We start from the raw sequence: 18083 nt of genomic DNA, 5'->3' as shown, positions 1-18083 counted from the left end.
TGGTATATATAATCACTGAAATGTCAAGTTCTAGTTTACAGTAGTACTAGAATAATAAGGGTGAGATCGACTGTGTTCACCTTCTACTCTATTATGGCGCTCGAGCTAAATAAGTTAGAAACCAAGAACTTGCTTAGAGAACTCATTGAAAAGTTATCAAGTTGTGAGAGCCCAGCCCCACCATGGAGCTTTGTGTACCCTGCTTATGTCCATTTTGGTTCATATGCTTTCATGTGATCACCCCTTCTCCTTCTTATGAACTCCTTTTCTGTTAGAGTGCTAGTGTTGCAAACTCGCAAATGATACTGATCATGTGGCTTAACTCGGATTCAAAGAACCTATAGCTACCAATCTACATGGCTTCTTGAAACCATAGAATGAATCTTTTCACTTGGCATGGAATTACTTAAGGCAAAATGCATCAAATAGAAGTACCCTTTAATCTACAAGGCCATGATTTTCATGGCACTATATCACCTTTCATGAAGCCTTTCCATTCTTAGGTACCTCAACCTTCAAACCAACAGCCTCTCTCGCAACATTTCACACCAAGTTTATCACTTGTCCTGACTGCAATATCTCAGTGTCAGTGAGAACATATTGGAGGGGGAGATTCTGGTTAACTTAAACTACTACTATGAATTGAGCATCCTCAACTTCCAAACCATCGACCTAAAGGGAAAAATTCTGATGGAGCTTGGCTCATTGTTGAAGACTTAAAGCTAATGATCAGGCTTAATATGATAGGAGGCATCCCAAGCTTCCTGGGAAATCTGCAAAAGACCAAGAAGAAGCTTAATGATTGGTGGTCCATTTACTAAATTCCTGTTATTAACGAGGACTTTTTCCTTTTTGTTTTAACAAGTAAGGTGTGAATCCCCTTGAGGCGGATTCAAATGAGATGAAATCTACTTGATGTGGATCCAAATGAGGTGAAATATTCTCAACGTGGATTCAAGTGAGGTGAAATCTCTTTGAGGAAGAGATTCAAGTGAGGTAAATTCTCCTCAAGACAGATCTAAGTGAGGTGAAATTCCCTCAAGGTGGATCTTAGTGAGTGAAATTAATCTCCTCAAGGAGGTAAAATTTCCTCAAGACGGATTCAAGTGAGGTGAAATCCCCAAAAGGCGAATCCAAGTGAGGTGAAATCCCCAAAAGGCGGATCCAAATGAGGTGAAATCCCCTCAAGGTGGATCAAAGTGAAGTGAAATCTCCTCAAAGCAGATCCAAATGAGGTGAAATCCCCCTAAGGTGGATCTAGGTGAGATAAAAATAAAATCACAGGCTCTAATCAAGAGACAAGCCTGGTTTGGTGCTTAAATGTAACTTACGCGCAAGGATTGAAATTATCGCACCACGGGGATTGAAAAGCTAATTTCAATCCTTGATTATGCCGATTACTAAGTCACCAATAATTAACAAATAAACCTTAAAAAATAGCATCAAGCTATTTACATGCCCGGCTTGGAACAACCAAGTCTAAAATGGGTCAAAAGAACCACAAATAAATGCAGAACCTCACAACCAAATGATATAGACAATGAAAGTGGTTTGTTAAAGTTGGTTTTGATTGTGAAAAATAAAATTGACAATTGAAATTAAAATTGTAACTAAAAATAAAGATAATATAAACTAATCAAGAAATGGAAATTTAGTCATTAGGATATCCTCTTAGCCAAATTCAATGCACAAATATGTTCTGACAATGGTCACTCAATTCATGATGGCATTAAGAACCGTACCCAAGGCTTTTTAAGGCTCATGGGTCATTAGATTTTTTAAAGGGTATTCCTACTCTGGATCAAGGGTTGTAAAAACTCAATTGAGACAATCTAAAGTCTTGTTAGGGCCTCTAGTTGCACCAAAAGGTGAAGAGTTCTAGAATCAAGGCTTCCAAGCTAGCCAATACAGCAATCAAAATTGATATTGTAACTAACCATGTTCTAACCAAGTGTCCTAGCCATAAATTAGAGAAGTGATTAGGTCCCTTAATTTGTTCTAGACATGCTCATCTACACATTCAAGAGTTAATCAAGCTCCTAATTATGCATCTAAGCCAAATATTATAGAGTAGAACATATGCCAAACGCTCACTAAGTGACTGCTTGATTGGGAAGGGATAAGTTAAATTAATCCCGCGCGTTTCCATGACAAGATCTGGATTTGCAATTGCCATGATTTATGTTAATGAATTGGAACCCTTGATGAGTTAATGGAAACCTCTGAATACTTGAAATCCGAGTTTGAGATGAAGGATCTTGGGAGAACATGATTTTGGCTCAGTTTGGAACTTGAGCACTGTGTTGATGGATGCTTAGGCATTTTGACAATGTCAGGCCTTCAAGCATGCCCATGATTGTCTGTAGTCTTGATCCTAAAATGATTCTTTTTGTTCGAAGGATGATGACGAAGATGTGCTAGAGGCAGAAGTGCCATATTTAATTACAATATGTGCATTATTGTATTTAGCTCAATGCACAATATCAGACATCTCATTTGTTGTGAACTTGTTAGCTGATATAGCTCTGCACCAACGCAACGCCACTGGATTGGTGTAAAAGATATCTTTCGATACTTAAAAGGTATGATAGATATGAGCTTGTTCTATCCCTATTGATGGATGATGGATTGGGACCATCACACACCAAGAATGTCGCCAACACTAGCATGCGTCTTTTATCCCCATCCCAAAACAAAATTAGTGTTTTGGAAGGTCTTGCTGATGTTGGGTACTCTCTGACCTACACAAAGGTCGTTTAGGAACTGGTTATGTCTTTACCATGGGAAACACCGCTATATTTTTGGAGGTCTACAAAGCAGACCCTTGTCGCTACTTCTTCGAATCATGGAGAGATTATTGCTCTTCATGAAGCAATTCATGAATGCATATGGTTGAGATCCATAATTGCACACATTCGAAGAACATATTGTTTGAAGTCTACCACAGATGAGCCTGCATGCATTTATAAGGATAATGCAGCTTGCTTTGAACAAATAAAGTAAGGTTTCATCATGGCAACAACACCAAGCATTTATCGCGTAAATTGTTCTTTAAATCAGCAATAACAAACACTTCTAAAGATTGAGGTGAATCAAATTTGATTTAAGGATAATGTAGTGGACTTATTCACTAAGTCATTACCTAAATCCACCTTTGAGAAACATGTGAAGAGCATCAGAATGAGAAAATTATTCAAACTCCCATGTTTGTACCAATTAGGGGGAGCTCTCAACATCAGGGGGAGGCATGATGTCTACATATTTGATCTTGAGAAGTGAAGGACGTGTTGTACTCTTTTTCTCCTCCTCAATGTTGTTTTTGTCCCACTGGGTTTTTATTATTGGAGCAAGGTTTTTAACGAGGCAACGTTTGAACCGCCATGGTGTTATGATGACATCATGTTTGGACGGCACAAGGGGGAGTGATGTGTGCCTTACCAAACTATGATTACTTTCTATTGTTGTATTAGAAGAAGATTGTTCTAGATTGCTAGTTCTAATTAGAATAGGATTCCTTGTACTTAAAGATTATGTACTTGTACTCCCTATATATAGGGGCTCCTATTATCAATGAAAGATCATCTATTCTCCTAATTCCCTCTTTGCTTTCAATAGCCTAAAACAATAATTAAGTAATCAACAATATAGATACATAATCAATACTGATTATACATAGTAAAAATGTCAATAAGTTGAATAATTCAAGCATAGTCTAACTACTTATTCTGCAAATAAGGTAGTTAAGTTGTCGTGGTTTATAGTGAATTATGATAAGTCCACATTAATTTTTACCGTCTCCTACTTGGACTATATATCAATGTTCAAACAAGAAGAATGCTACTGTATCAGATGTAGTGATTATGAAGCGTGCACATAGACAAGCTAGAATCATCAAACCATCCTTAAACCCAGTGATTCTATGATTGATCATATTAAACTACAGGAAATCAAACATTTAACTAAGCATCAGGACCCTGCAATTTTAATATAACCTTTCACGGAGCACAGGAGCCGTATGTTGTACATTAAACTTCAAATTACTTACAGTAATAATCTATAACCTTTCACGGACCACAAGAGCCATATGTTGTACATTAAACTTCAAATTACTTACAGTAATAATCTGTAATGTAAGTAAATAATGCATGATCCATTCATAAGAATATTCTTCTAACCAAAGAACCTACAACTTAAGGCTTCTAAAGAAGCTCAACACAAGTTTCATCAACATGTTGTAATATATCTGCAAATAATGCTATCGATCTGAAGTAGCTTGTCACTCGAGTAGGATAATATATGCAGGAAATTCAGCACTTCTACTTAAGGTTGCATAACAAAATACTAAAATAGGAACTTCAAAAGTTAATGTTAACTGATCTAAAGTTCAATGAAGTTTGCGGCAGTAAAATTAAATTTAAAGATTCAGAATATCAATATTTAGGCCTAGCTCCCACTAATCTAAAACAACAAATCTGCTAGTGCTCCCAAAATCTTAGCATGACTTAAAGCAGAATGTATTTGTCCAACTAATGGTTTTGAAAACCAATACCTGAAACTAATGTTGTTTAATCCATAAAAAGAGTTCAAGAAAATGTAATTTCTGTAGACATTACTCTTAGCAGCATTAGACTTGGTGAAATGAATGAAGTGTAGAATAAATGAAGCAAAAAATCTAGGAAAATTATTTTAAAAACTCCGCGATTGTCTCATGAACTCACACACACACACACACATACACACACACATATATATAATCTAGAAAACTTCATTGTTTACAGCAATATAGCCAAACCTGACAATAAATAACATGAAAATTTAATTCCACTGATTCAAGAACATCGAGTTTTCTTAGAATGACAATCATATAACTGCATTGACTAGAAGAATCTCGAATAAGTAGAAAATTAAGAATTCAATGTGTTTTGGAATGCTTCAATATTATTCACCTCCAAAGAATAGGAAACGATCTCCTACAAATATACAGAGAGACGTAATCTAAAAGTACAAAGAAAGTAAATATTTACAGAATATTCTACACTCCCCCTCAAGTTGGTGCATATATGTCAATCATGCCCAACTTGTCAATCGAGTTATGAAACACTTTCCTTGACACTCCTTTTGTAAGAACATCTGTTAATTGATCTTCTGCATACATAAAAGGAAAATGAATAATTTTCATGTCCAGGTTTTCCTTAATGAAATGTCGATCTACTTCCACATGCTTAGTCCGGTCATGCTGAACAGGATTGCGAGCAATTTCAACAGCAGATGTGCTATCACAATGCAAGTCCATAGGTTTCTTGAGTTTAAAACCCAAATCTTTCAACACATTATGAATCTACAACATCTCACACACTCCATGTGCCATACCTCGAAACTCAACTTCAGCACTTGACCTCGTAACAACCTTCTGTTTCTTGTTGCGCCAAGTCACCAGGTTTCCTCCAACAAATGTAAAATTCCCAGATGTGGACCTTCTGTCTGTCTTATCACCATCCCAATCTACATCAGTGTACCCTACAACTTCCAATTCACCCTTTTTTTCAAACAACAAACCTCTTCCAGGTGCCATCTTAAGGTATCTCAAAATACGATACACTACATCCATATGCTCTTCACTAGGACAATGCATAAACTAACCAACAACACTCACAGCATAAGCAATATCAGGTCTAGTATGAGAAAGATAAATAAGCCTACCTACTAGACATTGGTACCTTCCTTTATCAGTTAGAGCTTGATACAGACAGATGGCAAGGTGGTGGTTCATCTCGATCGGTGTCTCAATAGGATTGCAGTCAAGCATTCCAGTTTCAGCTAACAAATCAAGTACATACTTTCGTTGGGATAATGAAATCCCCTTCTTAGACCTTGGAACTTCAATTCCAAGAAAGTACTTTAATTGCCCAAGATCCTTCATCTCGAACTCCTTAGAAAGATACTTCTGTAGAGACTCCATCTCTTTTAAGTCATCCCCTGTGACAATCATATCATCAACATATACTATTAGAGCGGTAATCTTACCCTGACTACACTTGATGAACAAAGTGTGATCCGAGTTGCTTTGTCTATATCCAAACGTCCTCATGGACTTGGACAACCTCCCAAACCAAGCTCTCAGAGACTGCTTCAGACCATAAAGAGACGTCTTCACCTTACAAACCTTGCCATGTCATAAGGCAAATTTTTGACTCCTAGTGGCATGTCCATATACACTTCTTCCTCCAAGTTACCATTCAGGAAAGCATTCTTCACATCAAATTAATGTAGAGGCAAATATTTAGTTGCTGCAAGTGAAATCATGATTCGAACGGTATTGATTTTTGCTACAGGGGCAAACGTTTCTCCATAATCAATTCCATAGCGCTGAGTGTTTTGGCAACTAATCTAGCTTTGTACCTGTCACTGCTCCCATCAGCTTTAAGTTTTACTGTAAACACCCATTGGCATCCAACAGTCTGCTTTCCAGCAGGCATATTCACAATATCCCAAGTCGAGTTTTTCTGCAAAGCCTCTAGTTCTTCATTCATTGCTTGAGTCCACTTCGGATCTGCCAGAGCATCCTGTACACTACTAGCAATAGATACAATGGATAATTGATCAACAACAAGTGCATTTGACCCAGACAACCTATGGTTAGACATGTAATTAGCTATAGGATACTTAGCTTTGGTTTTGATGTCTAGATCATATTGTTTCTTAGGAATACCCTTGGTAGCCCTCTGTGATTTCCTAGGCTCAATATTACCTACCCCAAATGATTCGTTTGAAATTAAAGGTACCTGAGAAGGAACACTGGCAGCGGAAGCTTCAATTGACGATGTAGAGAGGGGGAAGAACTCTGATAGATGAGGGCTCTGAATTATATTCAGTTCATTGGGTGCATCACCACTGGGCATTAATGCATCACTGTCACCCTCAAGGTGTGTGGTAGTATCCTGGCGCGTAAGGCCTTGGTTTGACACGTCAAGGCCACTTTAGAGCTGCACAGTAGTATGTTGGCGTGCTCCACCTGTCTTCTTTGACAAACCATAAAGTTGACTTGCAACATCACTATTTAACTTGTCAATCTATTGCCTTGAGCCACATGGTCGGCTAGAGCCAAGAAATTGTCTTTCTGAGGGCCCCAAGGGTCCATCCATTTGTCCATCTTCTTTATCTCCCATCATGGGTCCACCTCTATCCATTTGTCCATCTTCTTTATTTCCCATCACGACACCTCCACCTTCTTTATCTCCCATTGGTCCACTTTCTTCTCCTGCAGACCCCATGGTAAGTTCACCTCCATCTTCTTCTCCTGCGGATCCCATGGTAAGTTCACCTCCATCTTCTTTTTCGTTTCCTGCCCCATCGCTGTCAACTGATATTGGGGAGTTCCCAACTCCAACTCCAAATTTCAACTCCAAAGCTTATAATTCTTCGAATTCTTCAAATGCAAATATATCCTGAGGATTTTCTTCACAATCTCTCTCCCCCTGAAGGGAAGACTCTGAACCTCTCCTTGAATAATAAGGCTCAGATTCGCGAAACGCAACATCAAGAGAAACATACATAGTGCCAGTAAGAGGATCATAACATCGTTAACCCTTTTTGAAATCCGCATAATCAACAAATATACACTTACGGGCATGGGAATTAAGCTTGTTGCGTTGAGGCTTGGGAATATGAACATAAGCTACGCATCCAAACACGCGAGGTTCAAGGTTTGGTAGCGACAGAAGTGACAGAAGTTTCTGCTGAGGATTTTGAAATTCAATGACTAAGAATGAGTATGATTAATGAGGTAGACGGCGGACTTCACAACTTCTCCCCAATATTCACGTGGTATATGCATGCCAAACAAAGAGGCACAGACAACTTCAAGTAACTGTCGATTCTTCCTTTCTGCCAATCCATTCTGTTGAGGAGTATATGAGTTGGAAGTCTGATGTCGAATTCCATGAGATTGCATAAACTCCTGCATAGGGCCATTAACATACTCACCACCATTGTCAGATTAGAAAACACGAATAGACTGTTGGTATTGTGTGGACACCATTTTATGAAAAACTTGGAACATGGAACACACATCACTCTCGTTCTTTAATAGAGATACCCAAGTCATACGAGTGCAATCATCAATAAAAGTCACATAATCCGAGTTCCAGAAAGAGAAAGGATCCTGGCAGGACCCCAGACATCCGAATGAATCTTCATAAATGGAATGGGACTTTTATTAAGACTAGGTGAATACGAAATTCTATGACTCTTAGCCAGTTCACATACAACACAAAGAAAAACTGAATCACTGACAACCGAAAACAAATGAGGTTGTAGTTTCTTAAGATAACTAAAAGATAGATGACCCAAATGACAATGCCATAGCCACACTGTTTCCTTAACACTCTCTACTCCATGGACTTGATTCACTTGTCCTAACAACTGTTGTTTGCCACTCTCTGTCAGATCCAAGTAGTAGAGCTTCCCCCTTCTAACACCATAACCAAGAATCCACCGAGTCAGAATGTCCTGAAACACACATAAAGAGGGATAAAAGGTCACAATACATGCTAGTGCTAGAATAATTGGGCCAACAGATAGGAGATTATGTGCCAATGAAGGAACAACCACTACAAAAAAAAATTGCAATGGCCACCACAGTTAGCGTCGGCGCCTAAATGCCGTCGCCGTTGGTCATAGATTTGCTACGGGAAACAAGGCGTCGCAAAATTAAAATTATTTTGCGACGGCAAAGGAGAGCCGTAGCATAAAAATGCTTCAATTGCGACGGCATTAAAGATGTCATAGCAAAGTTTTTCCTCATTCTTGCTTCGCTACCATTGCCGTAGCCTTTATAATTTTGTAGATATACTATTTGGGTGTTAAAATCACTCTACAAAGAGTTTGTGCCAAAAATTTCTACGGAACAGACTGAGAGAGAGGAAGAACGCGTCCCACGCACGCGAGAGAGAGAGGAGAAAATAGTACAGTTCGTCAGTTCTCTCCCGGTCGAACGCCGCTGGCGCTCCCGCTGCTGCATTCCGGTCCGGGAGAGGTCTGGGATGGTAGAGTTTGTCGTTGGCGGAAGTGAGTTCCATGGCTGGAGTTAGGAGGGCCGAGCTCGGGTCTGGCAGATCCTTTTCGATCTGTCTTCTCCGAATAGTGGTCGATGGCAGACGAGGGGCGGCGCTTGATTGCGGCTTGTCGGCGGCGATATCTGGTGTCTTTGCTGCATCGGAGATCTGTGCGGCGACTGGATGCTCGATCCCATGCCAGAGGTAAGGCTGGTGCGGACCTGGCTCCTTTTCGGATCTGGGTTCGAATGTGGATCGGGTTCCAGGGTGGCCTTCGTTGGGTTGAGGCAGCGAGGCGGCACAGGGATGTGGTGCGGCGGCGTAGTGGCCCAAGGAGGCGATCTGATGCCGGGGATTGCTGTTGGTGGTGATGTCCTTATGGATTTGGTGAAGCATGGTGGTCTGGGCCTGGGCGTTTTCCGCTGGTTTTACTGCTTTTGGGGTTCCTTTTCTTGTTTGGACGGTTGCGTTTGCAGTTCCTTTTCTTTCTCTATGAGTTTGACTCTCTCTTAGACTTTGTTTTCTTCTTTGTCAAATATGTGAGATAGTTTGTTTCTGTGAATTTTTGGGAAAAAGATTGGAAGCAATGTTGAGGTTCTGAGGTTCATTTTGCTATAATTAGTGCTCATTTTGCTGTATTTTGGTTGTTTCTTTTGGTTTCAGGACGATTCCTATGTGGACAGCTACGTCAGCACCATTGGAGTTGATTTTGTGAGTACATATATATCTATATCTATATAAGCACACACATTACATGTATGTATAGTGTACTTTTGTTATTTATGATTCATATTTTGTTGTTCATTTTCAGAAAATCGGGACTGTGGAGCTAGATGGGAAGACAGTCAAGCTGCAGATTGTGAGTAGGAGTTGCTTTGTTTTCCACTTAGGTGGTTTTTGCCTATTTAATTTCTTTATATGTACTCTGCTGTTTATCCTTGTGTGATATAGATCATTTAGGTTTCTATGGCTTTAGTCACATCCGATAACCTATGAAACATGAAGTACCTTTCTATGTTATGTTCAGGCTTCCTCTCTCAGTGAAGTTATGAATAAATTAAACTTGTTTGATGCCATCTTTGGGTTTTTTGCTTGTTAAGTTTGTGGGACTGACTCTGTTGTGCATGATCTCTTTCTTTTGCTTTCTGCTTGTTAAGTTTGTGTCTAGTTTAACTAGACAGTTTTGTTTCTTGTGAATGTTTGTTGTACTGATCGAACACCTGTTCAAGGACAATCAGTTCTCCATCAAAAGCCGTCTGCATTTCTCCATATCAAAGACTGTCTGCTGATGTTCCTGTACAACTTCATGAGAGGTTTCAAGGTCCGTCATGCTCTAACTTTCTCAGTTTCATCCATTTCATTGTAGCTGGTAGTTATTATGATTATAATGTTATATTAAATTCAGTGTGAGTGTGCTGCTGCTACAGGTGAGAGTATCACTTGGTCCTCAGTTATAGAGGAACCTGGAGACCATGGAGAAGCACACTTAGTAGCTCTGGGTGAATTAGAATTCCGTAAACAATTTCTAATATTAAGTGATGCTGGAGGGTAAGGAACATTTTTACCCTTTGTGCTTTCCTTGCTTATTTGGCTAGTAGTCTTGGTTAAATTGTTTACCTGTTTTGGGTGGTCATTTTGTTTTTATTTGTCAGAATGAAGTTGAAAGATCTGATAGCGGCAGAGGACATTAGGCATTGGAAATATTTGCCAATGGTAACGTTTGAGAGAAAAATTTGGGAATATCTAGGTCGAAAATGCATCAGCCCTGAAGACTGTTGATTGGTAATTTACATTCTCTGATTCTTGCTCAACTATACATTATTGATTACCCTAATCTGTATATAGCTCTAATGCAAGACTATTGTAATTTAAGGTATACACAGCCACTATGAATTCTTTCAAGAAGATGTAAAAATTATCAACATCATATATAAGTGCATTGGATCTAAGTATGTTGGAAAGCCAATCACTATGTCCTTGCATCAAAGTAATCATCTGAGCCCTTACGTAGCTAATTTTTAACTAATCATTTAGTTTGAAGATGCAAATCCTATCGATTAGTTTTAAACTTTACTCAGTTACTTCAGAGGCTAAAATATTAATTGTTAACTTCATAATTTACTCCATAATTGTTAGTTTCTTTCTCTTTCCATATTAAAGAATCATTGTTAAGTTCTTTAATACAGGCACAATGTCACGCCCCCAAATCCAAGGCCAATATTGTACTGAAATATGGCTCGTGAATTTGTGACGTGAGTCAAAACAATACAATTTTCTTCTTGAATAAATCAACAAAAAGTAAAAGAAATTATATACATTTTTGAATAGTACTTTTATTAGAAAACAAATATCGGTAATATATTTACAAAACCAAAGTTAAGCAAAATTCGAATCAGTACAGGTATTTACTAGAAATAGTAGTAGAAAAATATTATTTTATCTAGTAGGTTCATCCCGTTTCCCCAAGCATCTACTCAATACCTGAAAACAAGAAGGTGTAGCATCATGAGCAACACAAGCCCAGTAAGTACACAACTTACATTCTTATATTAATGTGTCTTATAAGAAATCAAAACTGAACAACCAATTAAAATGTACCAAGAACCATTTATATGTTCATACGAATTCTTAAATATGTATATATATACACACAATACATACACACACATATATACAAATATATTCATTCGTGTGAATGGTTTGGTAATAAATCACATAGTCACATCTTCTTATCAAACCAACAAATATTGCAGCATTAATATGTGAAATAAACTTTAAAGCGACACATGCTTAATCACAACCAACAAATATTGCAACATTAATATGTGAAATAACATTAAAGCAACACATGCTTGATTTTCTTTTCACAAACACCTTCACATAATCAAAATATATCATAGATAGATATTTGATCAACATAACATAAGTCTTTTTAGTGAATTTTCAGATTAACTGGTATCAGATCATAAATCCACATGTTAGGGTCCATAATACCAAAACACGGGAAAAACCAGGTTGACTGGTATCAAATCATAAATCCACGTGCTAGGGCCATAATCCCAAAGCACGGGTAAGCCGCAGCATACCAAGGCCACCACCAAGGCATGTATACTCAAAGTAAGCACCCTTCCTAAGAGTATAATAGTGCACTATCTGAGGGGACTAGGGCCCACAGCTTAACAACCACGAAGCATAACCACGAAGCACAACCACGAAGCATAACCACGAAGCACCACGAAGCACATTTACCAGTAATTCACTTAAGCACGGGGTTGTTGTAATCACCCGGCTTCATAATTATATTTTTCAGACATAATCAAGTTCACAACATACAATCTTTATGAATTATAGATCGAAATATATGTATATGCACACACACATATAGATACATATACTTAGGAATAATCTCATATGAAAGCATGTATAACATAATTGTATATCACAAATAAGTAAATTCACTAGCAAACAACATAATTAAAAAGAAGCTTATACATAATTGAAATCAAGTAAAATAGATAATAATAAAGCACAAACATTAAATAAGTAACTATAAACAATTTAACAAAATTAAAATATAGTTAGTATAAACATTAAAAAGAAGCTTATACATAATTGAAATCAAGTAAAATAGGTAATAATAAAGCACAAGCATTAAATAAGTAACTATAAACAATTTAACAAAATTATATTATAGTTAGTATTTCAGTCCTTATGTCCAAATTCATTGAAGTTCATCAACCATGTTCATGTTTCTCCGATTAGAGTCATCAAACTTCAAGATGTGTTATGTTGTCCATCACAAGTCCGATTTAGTCAAATGAGTACACCATTTCAAAGGGTTTTTCACAAGGAATCTAATGGAATAAGTCATGTAGTCCAAATCAGAGTGATATAGTCCAGAAATGGTGAAGAACCATAACAGTGCAGAAACCGATATTTTTAATACTGTCCTTTGATGTCTAAGTAATTACGTACTGTGTATTTTATCATTACTTCTCAAACTCTCCAGATCAGAAGTAGAGGTCCTAAGCTTCAAATTGATATAAAGTTTGTAGAAAATAGATAAGAAATGAGGGAGATATGAATTTTTGAAGTTGTGATGGCTGTATGAGATTTCCAGCAAGTTTAAAAGTTGAAAACTTTGATTAGCCATAACTTCTTCATTTCTTAACCTTTTTTAGTGATTCAAAAGCCTAAATTGAAGAACTTTTGATGAGGAATTTAATACTGTAAATATTTTTGACAAAACAGATTTTGTTATATACGAAAATACTGGTTTGCAGAAAAACAGATCCTTTTCCATCTTATCATTGATTATGTAGTTTGATAAATCTTAAAGACAAAAGAACATAAAAATGTATTCATGTACTTACTTAAGGAACTCAGAAGATCTTGTGATCAAACTTTGGACTTCTTTCACAAAAGGGAACTTCTTAAGAGAGAAAGGGTGAAGGATTTGTGTGAGGAATTTCTAGTTGGGTTTTTCTTCAACTAAGGGAGTTTTGATCAATTTTGCATTTGATCTTCAAGCTTGTAAGAAGTATGATCAGATCATATGCTTAAATAGGCTAGAATTAAGCATAAAATAAGTAAGTGGCAAATTATTATAAGGTGAGTGACTAATTACTATTTAGGTTAAATGATTAAAATGATAAGATAAAATTAAAAAAAATAAAAAGAAAGAAAGCATAAATCCACTTGCTAAAAATATATATATATATACATGCATATATATATATATATATATATATATATGTATGTATGTTCACATACACATCCATATGCACATTTACCCAATTAATAAGTAAAGAACTTTAGTAAAAAAAAAATTACAATAATTAGTACTAAAATGACATGCATCACAAAAATAACATAGATGAGAGTCTTGAGCTCAATAACAAAGATTTTTCAAATATAGTTAATAATATAGTGTTCTATAGTTGACACTAATTTTCGGGTTATTACACACAAGCCTACCTTTGTATCCATTATTATATCTACATGATGCCCCTTTCATGTTTTTGATGTATTATAGAGTTTTGATTGGGATTCTGGAAGCACACAATGTCTTGGGTTGTTACGTCAACGTGGATGGGAGTTACAGATTCAAGGTTTGTATGCTTACCTCTCTGGTATAAGTTTAATGTTTTGTTTACATGTTTGCATATGTATACCTGTGATCAATTGGTTCCAAAGGCATAACCAGATAAGGGTACTGTTATTTGACTTGATTCCCTCTGTAATTAATTTAAGTGTAGATTAATGATGGCGCCCACATTTTCTACGGTTCCTAACTTAATTTTTGTTGTTGCCTTTGGTTGATGGGTAATGTGCTATATTGTTTGTCCTGCCAGATGAGGAGACAAATGGCTACTCGGCACAATATTCCTCAACTGGTTTTACTGATATGGGGAACACAGCTGATGGAGGTATTTACAGACATTTCATCTATTTGCTTGTATTCATGGTGAGTGGTGAGTGCATCTATTTCTACTCTTCGAATTGATGGAAAGGAGTTCTTTCGTCAAGCCAGGTAGGTCTAATTATTTCAAGTCTAATTGATTTCATTGTAGTGAGGTTTGAAACTGATTGAAATATAATGCAACATAGGAGCCACCTATCATATGAGCAATTCAATGCATTTCTGGCTTATTCATTGTGGAATAGTTTTGACTGTTTGCTACATCTATGCAACTGAATATCTAGCTTATGCATTGATTACAAAATAGTGAACAATTTGTATACATTTTCTTCCAGGAAACTCTAAGGAAAGTAGAGGAGATCTTTGGGACAGATAACAAAGATCTGTATTTATCATTTCAATGATTGCTTAGCCGTAACATACACTAGTGTCCCCCACACAGTTGCTTGTAACATTTATAGTAATCAGTAAGTTCATCCTCAGTTTGTCTCTCCATCCCTGCATTAATATGTTTCATGGAGTTGTATTTGGCTGTTGGTGGTCAGCAAATCTTTAAGATTATGGTCTTGGTGTCTTTATTGCTTCTTGGTACATATGAGTTATCAATGGGTCAGTCTCCTATTTCATTCATGTTTTTGTATGTGCGCATCAAAATGTGATATCTTAATCTATTTCTCATTTAATATGTTCTTATATTTCTGTTTGGTTATGAAATGATGACTTTGCTCTTGACTTTGCTCTTTCTTCAGCTGTTGGATGATGAAAATGAAGGGTGTTCGATATATTAACAGAGAGCATCCTTTTGGCTGCACCAGCACAGGTTTCTTCTATTCCATTTTCATTAGACTATGTTCACATTCTTAATACTTGAAACTGTTGTGCTTTCATCATTATTATTATGTGTGGTCTGGCGGCTTACTTAAATTTTTTTATATTTTTTTTATATTAGGTCCATGATTATTTATATGAACTTCCCATTAAAACGCTTCCACGAATAGGACACGTTTTAGAAGAGAGGTTGAAGAAGCGAAAAGTTTTGATGCGTGGACAGTTGCGTATGATTCCTAAGGTGTCTTTATTTATGCATTTCTGTCTTTTTTTTATCAGTGCATGTAACTTAGACTTGTGCATATGAATTGAATAATTTTTCGTGTTCCTTCAGGATTACTCGCAGCAGCCCCCTATTCAGGAACTAATTGGAAGGGATCTTCATGATATATAATGAATGGAAATTCAGACATATTTCGAGGTAAGTATGGAACTATGGATTTAGCATTCTTCAAATCAACTACTCTTAGCTTTAATCGTAGAAAGACCTGGATTTAGCACACTTGCTGACTCAAAATGTCAAAAAGTAATTAAGAGTTCAAGTGAAATATTAATTGTATGTACTGGTATGAACAATATCTATGTCATGTGTACATCTCCCATTAATTTTCCAGCTTTTTGTTTCTTTAATGAATGCTTGAAGATTTCTGACTTTCTGTTATAGGAGGCTTGCAACAACACTAGAGTAATTGGTACATGAAGTTGATCGAGGAAGATCCCTGCAAAGTTCATCTTGAAGTAGCTAGAGGAAAATAACCAACTTGTAAAGCTTAATTATCGATCTTGTAAATTTTGGTAGAAGCTTCATTCATTTTGTAACATCATTTATGAGGAAAATTGAAGTGTAACATTTCCTTTTATATAAGCTTCATTCATTTTTGTATAGTTTTCATTCATTAAAAAAAAAAAATTATTCATAAATAATAGTTTTGCGACGGCATTTTTGCCGTAGCAAATGACTTTTGGCGACGGTAAAAAACTTCAGTAGCGGTTGGTGGTGTCGCCATTGGTATTTGCGACGGCAAACATTTTGCCGTCGCTAATAGTCTTGCGACGGCGAATTGCCGTGGCAAATACCATTGGCGACTCCACCAACGGCGTCGGAAGAATTACCGTCGCAGAGCCGTCGCCAATGCTCTTTTGCGACGGCAAAAGAGGCTTTTGCGATGGCATTGCGCCGTGGCCATTGCAATTTTTTTTTGTAGTGAACTAACACAGAATCAAGGGTTAATGTATTAGATAGGACAACAGAACCTTCCCCGGTAACAGGAGTTAGAGTACCGTCAGCAGTAGAAACAATATTTTGAGATTAGGGTTTCAGCTTTTCTAAGTGACTAGGATCATTAGTCATATGGTCAGATGCACCTGTATCAATTATCCAAGAACTATTCATAGATACCTTACCCTTCATACCTGTACCTTACCCTTCATAGTGGAGGCACTAGATGGTTGCGTTTCCTCTGTAGTAGCCACGACAGCTTTCCAAGGTTCTTTCGCTGTTTTTTGGTGAAATCCCACCAATCAGGGTAGCCAATCACTTTATAACACTGTTGCTTGCTATGACCCACATCTCCATAAACCGGACACTTTGTATTTGCATATGGATTTGTTTTACCCGGAGGGCGACGTTGTGATGGAGTTGAGAAGCCTGAGGAGGGCCCCTATTTGCGTTGGACAGCCATGGCAGAGGATTCAGAGGTGTGTCCCATTGCCTACCTCTCAGAATGCACCTTTCGAACATATGCATAGCTTTGCTCCAAGTCGAATTTCAGGTCTTTGCGCAGAATCTCACCATAGACTTGATCATACTTTGAATCGAGTCTACTAAGAAATATGTGAACTCGCATTCGTGCCATGGTAGTGGTCTCTTGAACAACTGCTGCCACTGTGTTATTCTGAGAGGCCATACGCTGATCAATTTCCTGAAACATCTCCACCAATTCATTGTAGTAGGTAGGAAGAGTCCGACCATTCTGTTTTGCTCCAAAGCACTTCTTGTTCAATTCAAAAATCCTGGTTTCATCAGAATCATCATAAAATGTCTTCTCAACAGCTTCCCACACGTCTTTGGCTTTTGGGAGTCGGATATACCGATTCATGAGGGATGATTCCATGGAATCAATTAACCAACTCTTTACTTTTTAGTTCTCTGTGGTCCAAACTTCAAATTCAGTATACATTTGGTGCAGCTCTAGCTCCAGTGAGATAGCCAACTTTTCTTCATTCTCCAATCCTCATCTTCATAAGAGGTGCCCATATGGTGTAGTTGGATTCATTCAAGGCAACGCCAGTTGGAAACGCTGAGTTATCTTGAGCGGTGGTATGATAATGGTTAATAATTGGAGGCATGCATGTTGTGGAGTGCAAGGGTGGCAGCGTCGTCCTCCATCTAGCAAAAATAGGGGCCTGTACGAAATCAATAAAGGGAACTATAGGGACTATATATAGCAGCGCAGCAATGCTTATCGACTGCAGGAGTTTTGTCGGCTAGGATGGCTACGGCTTGGCTTGTAGCAGAGCTTGGTTTGTCGGTTGCAGCAGGATTGTTGGTAGGGCAGGGAAGCTTGTCGTCTTGTCAGTTAGGCTTAAGCAATTATGCAGGCTGTGGTGGTATAAAGTTGTCCCCACTTGATGTAGCTATGCTGCGGCTTTCAAGGCTATCCGTGGCAAATTCGAAATAGACTTGTGATGGTGGAAAAATAACTTTGATCGGGTGGTCCGTAAAGTTCTTCGAGATTCGAATTTCGGGTTTCAGAGGAATACGGTGCAGGAAAGCATGC

This window comes from Rosa chinensis, chromosome 1 (genome assembly GCF_002994745.2).
Source record: "Rosa chinensis cultivar Old Blush chromosome 1, RchiOBHm-V2, whole genome shotgun sequence".
NCBI classification, from domain to species: Eukaryota; Viridiplantae; Streptophyta; class Magnoliopsida; order Rosales; family Rosaceae; genus Rosa; species Rosa chinensis.
Note: the sequence above shows the minus strand (reverse complement) of the source record.